Source organism: Panicum virgatum, chromosome 2N (assembly GCF_016808335.1).
Source record: "Panicum virgatum strain AP13 chromosome 2N, P.virgatum_v5, whole genome shotgun sequence".
NCBI classification, from domain to species: Eukaryota; Viridiplantae; Streptophyta; class Magnoliopsida; order Poales; family Poaceae; genus Panicum; species Panicum virgatum.
Genome location: NC_053146.1, coordinates 32514708 through 32520978, shown reverse-complemented (window position 1 = coordinate 32520978; position 6271 = coordinate 32514708). Strand labels below are relative to the sequence as shown.

Genomic DNA, 6271 nt, shown 5'->3' with positions numbered 1-6271 from the left:
AAAGTTCAAGTGGTTAGAACAGTGGGGCAAAAGCGTGCTTTATGTGCATGGAAATCCATGGTGGCTAATTTTAGCACTTTCTAATAATAGATTTAGTTTCCTAAGTGTAAGAGGTGTTTGTTGTTTCGGCATAATCGTCATCTCAACGCACCATGGGCGCAAACCACTCAATCATCCTTTAGTTTTCCTTCTCCCTTTCTCCCAGAAATGCGAATATAAATGTAGCTTGGTTACTGAACTGTAATTGCAGGCTTTCCAGCATTAAGTGATCTCATGTGTGAAGACCAGATATACTTGAGCTTCAAATGTCAAGCCCATTAACATGGCAGATAGAGGTCATGGGGCAGGTTAGGACTTTGCTACAGTACTTCAAAGTAATCATGATCCTTCATTTAGTTAGATCTAGATGGCTTACCTCCTAAGAGGAAATAGGTGGTATATATATTTATATAATTTTTATTTTGTGAAACAGAAAAGTTAGGCAAAATATCTACAAGCTAGCAGATTTAACTGTGTTTCATGATGTCAAATCACTTATTAGCATAGATCTTAGATTTCAACACCTCCAGTACATCACTATGAGCTACAAAAGTACAACTTCACATAACTATGTTCATCATACATAATTGACTCATCATAAATCAAGTTCACTAGAAACAGCTTGTGCACTAGATATTGGTGCCTCACCATCAGCTACAGTTGCAGCCTTCAAAGTCTCCATATTAGACTGAAAAAATACAAGGAATATTAGGTGTGATATAGAGCAGCAAGTGGATGTGCTATACATGCTGTGAAATACATGAAATAAACAGATTTGATATGCAACAATAATATAATGCATACATTTCTGATGACCACATCTGATTATCAATACAACACTCGAGTACAACTATTAGTTTGATCAGATATATGAAGAGGAAACTAATGGAAAAACAGTACAGATTTGCTAAGCAATGCTCATGCAGTTAAATTACAGAGCCCATTGCATAGATAAAAACATTTTTACAAGATGGATTAGAGCAAGATCTAATTTATACCAGTACCAAATAACTGGTGGCGTTGACACAGCTAGACAGAAAAGTAAGGCACAACCACAACTCACATTTACAATTTCAGTCATTTTGATTACGACTATCCACAAGTCCAGTATAAAAGTGTTGCAAGATAGTACAGTTAATACTAGAAAAGTTTTCCCAAGCCTAGGAAAGTGCCTACAGGAAAGACAGGGAACACTAGATTTAAGGAACAAAACTTTCATGTGCACACAATATAACATACAAATTGTCCTATGTTGCTAGTTGTAACCAATTATTATGGTCCAAATAAAGGCAATAGATATGGCCAACTAATCCCAATATAAGTTGTGGAAGGTAACTTCTTAACACCAAAAATTTCAATGATTAAAATGTTGACCTGTGGTGATAACTACTAACCCATGAGCACAGATGAACTATAGATAAAACAAGGTTCATGTGCACAGCAGAAATAAATAAAAAAATGGTCATACCATTCCATTCCAGAATGCATTGAAGGTGGAACTCATGTTTGCATACAGTCAACTAGATATAAAAAGAACAACAAAATGGTTAAGAAGAATATCCACAAAATAGAAGGGTCACTCTCACAGAAAGCTTGAAGGCGAATGTTACATGCATCCTGAATGCCACCCTCCACAAAGATAGAACATACCTAATGCTCTGCCATGAAACCATAGCACTTTAGCTTAGCCTGCAATCACAACAAAACCATAGCTCCTATCTGAATTCTTTCAGACTTGCAATAAAAACAACTTTGCACACGAGCAATTTCTGCAAATGCTCTGCAACCTAATACTCTGTCACGTTCTTATGTGCATACATACCGAAATTAGTATCATGAATCAGGGGGGCGGTTGATGAGTTAATTAGTGAGCTTACCTGATTGGAGATTCCACCATGGCTCGTGTTGTCTCTGCAGCAGCACAATGGTCAGCTCGGAAATGATGGCGCAGCGACAGCAAGCATGGTATTGACCTAGCAGCAGCAGTTGAGCACAAATTAGGATAGAAAGCCGAGAGGGAGAGAAGGGGATTAGAGAGAGGAAGTAACCTAGGAGAAACTCGTGGAGATGTACGTCCAAGCAGGCAAGGGCATGCCACCCCTCCCCTTGGGCGAAGCAGATGGCACGCCGCTGCTGCCGCCGTTGCTGTACTGCCCGAAGACAGACGGCTGCGCGGCGACCCAGGAGATGCTCCAGTGGAGGCCGCCGCCGAGGTAGGCAGCGGCCCAGATGGCGGGTCGCCCGTGGAGGTGGACTTGGGAACAGCCTCGGCGGCGGAAGCAGAACCGGCGAGGTGGGCATCGATGGCGAAGCAGATCCGGCGAGGGGCGTCGATGTGGAAGCAGGTCCGGCCGGCGGCGTCGGTGAGGTGGCGGCGCAGGACGGTAGTGGTGAGGCGGCGGGGGCGAGGGCGAGCGGGGGCGGCTAGGGTTTTGCGGATGGGGGCGGGGGGGGCGGCAGATATGAGGTAGGGGCGGCGGGGAAGGTAATGTGAAATCCCATTACTACCCCCAGGCGGGATGCGGTGATCCGAAATCGTGGCAGTTGAAATAGGGGCGGGATGATCATTTCACCTTAAATTTTTGTCAAAGCGGACGGGCTGGGCGCGGGGTTTTCATCACGCTGGAGGGGGCAGATTTGGGGAACAGAGGTTTTGAATTTATTAAAATTTTGCTAGAACACTATAATGTGGAATGAATATAGATGATAAAAATTCAGGGCCATTCTTCTGTAAACTAAAGACTATTATATTGCTAGCAGTATAATACAGATGACAAAAAGTGAAGACCATTCATGTGTACCCCCTTTTGAAATATTTCTTTTTTAATAATAAAGTACGACAACACTACAACACATGTGGGCTTCTGTAACATTCCATTTATGTCGCTGAAAGTGCTATTTTCATTATATTTTATAATCTGTGACGCTTGCGTGACAAAAATCGCTTCGTCGCCTATACCATGTAATAAAAAATCTTCGGCAACGAAAACATCTTTTTTCGTCATAAATTTTATGACGATTATTCTATCATCACTAATTTATGACCCTCATTTTTCATGTCATAAATTTTATGACGATTATTCTATCGTCACTAATTTATGACGCTCATTTTTCATAATAATCAATACCAAAAAAACGTCACGGAACTATATGCCTAGATGACTGTACATGTGCCACGTAGAATAGAAAACATCATAATTTTTTTACCTCGTATGATGTGGCGATGACTAGGATATGTTGTGGCACATCCAATGTGACGATTTTATTCGTCGTAAAATCGAATTGTTAACAAAACCCAATATTTTTTCAAAGCCCACTCCATTTAGGCCTTAATGCTCAATTTTCACATACTAAACAAAATCTCAAGTAGCAACATACAATATCACAATTACAAATACTGTGTCACAACCACAAGTTAGCAAACACACATATTACAAGTATCCAACTCATCCTACTAAACAAAAGTTTGTCTAGATGATCTGCTCCTGCATGCTTCTCCACCTCAAACTCTTTGTAGTATTAGGAAGATTTGTTCCTATTGCAGTCATCAGAAGAACATAAGGAGGGCCATCTTGCTACTTAGGACAATTATAATGTGAACAATCAATAGATAGATTGCAAAAATTAATTAATACAAACTAATCAATGCATACAATTGTGAAAACTGAAGTCCTTTAATTAATACTACTTGAACAACACATAATTTAGTATTTCAAATATAATCAATGGGAAGATTAGGTGGAATTTCTTTCAGTATAAAACAACATTGCTGGAAAGTTTAAGGAAAAAAATGAGATTGTGAACTAATTCGAGTCCAAAATATTAAAAATTACAAGAAAAAAACTAGTCTGTTTGACCAAAGAATATGGAACTATCATCTATAATTACAAGAAAAAAAACAGTACTGCACTTTCATAATACCTTGTTTCACATTGGTTGAAAACATCCCTAACCTCAGGAGGACTCTGACACTACTGTCCACAACAAAAGTGAGGCCCTAGGTGTTGAAGTAACTCCACATGGGCCCTGATCTGTTAAAAGGAACATTATTGCAAATATGAGACCATGCATGGGAACATGCCAAGCTAAAAGAAAATACAATGAAGGTGCTGATGGTTCAATACTACAGACATTCATATATAGTGCTTGGAATATGAGACGTAATTCAATGCAAAATCAATACAACAAAGCTGCTCTTCTGAGATGTACTAGACTCTTGTTTAACGGAAATACAAAGAGCTGTTACGAATTGAAGCCAATGTGGTTACACCAAGGCTCGGCAGAATTTATCGTTCCTCATCTTAGTTTGAGCCCTTTGTCTTTCATATCGAGTCAGTGACTCCTTTGTACATTCATAGAAGAAATTAACCATGAGCATGGATGTTTCAGTTCAAGCAGCAGAAGCAAGGCAAACGAATGAAAGCTTATTAGGCCAATGGTAACATGTAGAATCAAGTAATGATTTAACATGCATAGATAAACATGTGGGACTAATGCAAGGATAACTGATCATCAAGCAGCAAATTCAACTAATCATCAGTGAAATCAACTGAACAGTGAAAGAATGATACATTGTTTCGGACTCCAGATTTTATTCTGCGCACTAGAGAGACAATATTACATTTACTAGAACAGCAGCCCTATCATCTTTTCTTCCGAGAGAATCCAAATTTCAGTCAGGTAGGGAAACGGTTCAGTTTTCTTGTCAAAACATACAGGTTAGAACTGCCTGTTCATTTCACGCGTGAGAGATGCTATGCAGTGGCCATCTATATACTTCTCGAGACACCACAGGTCCACAGCCATGCCAAGCACTTATTGTAAACCAATCATCCACACATCACAGGAGCAGGAACACAGGTCCACAGCCATGCCAAGCACTTATTGTAAACCAATCATCCACACATCACACAGGAGCATGATATTGTAAACCAATCATCCACACATCACACAGGAGCAGGAAAATGCAAGGAAGAGACACAAGAACATGCGGCAGATAACCAAAATAGAGGGCCGCCGCCTTTGTTTGAACAGGAAAGGAGAGGAGAAAAATGAGAACTAGTAGGGTTTGGGCCTTGGGATTGGAGGAGTCGCGCTCCTGACCTCGTCGTCGTTGGAGTACCTCATCGGATTCAAGGTGGGGTGCCGCCGCTGCATCGCCGTGGAGGAGGGGCGCCGCCAGGCCGGCATCTCCCGGATCCGGCCGAGCAGCTCCGACAGGCCGCTTCGCCCGGCGCGAGCGAAAGAAGCTGTCGGCCGGCGTCCGATCGCTGCAGCTCGAGGAAGGGGAGCCTCCAGCGGATTCGCTCCAAGCTGGGGAGGCGGAGGGCGGCTGTCCGCTTGTGCCTGCAGGCCGCCGACCGTGGGGAGAGAGAGGTGGCGTGGGGAAGATTTGGGGAGAACCAGAGAGGGGAGGGAGGCCGGGTGGGGGGTGTGAGTTAGGGTTGGGGAGAGCAGTTTGGGCCGTTCGGGTTTGGTCCGGCGAGGCCCACAAAGGAGTTAGTGTTGTTTTGTAAAAAAAAAAAAGGTTTCTGTGCAGTTCACAAGCAAATAAGCAGCACACTGGTTAGGCGTGCATGATTTGTTTCTGTACTCTGTAGACTTGATTTCAACTCCATCGCTGCACTTTTTTTTTAATTTACTGTGTTGATTTTTTTTCACAGGCGGATGCTGCCCGCCCTTGCTGGGAACTGCGCTGCGCACGGTCTCGGGGCACAACGAAGATGGGAAAAATAGGAATGGCTCTCGTGATTCACTAATCATATAAAACTATTAATGTACAAATAAAATAATTATCTTCCATTTCAGCAAATGATAGATAGCCTAGCGGTTTCACTTCCACCTTTTTTAGCAAAAGGTCCCCAGCTCGAGACTTATTGCCTACGAGTCCTATTTTTTTGACTTAGCACAATATGGATTAAGATAAGGACGTGAATAAGCAATATTTTGACTAAATAAAAGATATGTGGGATCCATATCTATTTCTTTGAAAATACTTTTATGACGAACCAATATTGTTATTTTGTCATAAATTTTGTGACACTTATTGCGCAATATTTTGACTAAATAAAAGATATGTGGGATCCATATCTATTTCTTTGAAAATACTTTTATGACGAACCAATATTGTTATTTTGTCATAAATTTTGTGACACTTATTGCTTAATCTTTATGACGAAACAAGATTCGTTACAATTTAGAGTTGTACTCGATTATGACGATTTCTAGTTGG

The 6271-nt window shown here is 41.4% G+C and overlaps 1 long non-coding RNA gene across 1 annotated transcript; it reads right to left on the bottom strand.

The window, feature by feature from the left end:
- Positions 1-3324: 3324 nt before the first annotated feature.
- LOC120660214 lies at positions 3325-5486 on the bottom strand. Its single transcript, XR_005669434.1, has 3 exons — positions 5143-5486; positions 3961-4070; positions 3325-3574 (listed from the first exon to the last, which is right to left on the bottom strand). It is a non-coding gene; the product is annotated as an uncharacterized LOC120660214 (long non-coding RNA).
- Between the last annotated feature and the right edge of the window lie 785 nt (positions 5487-6271).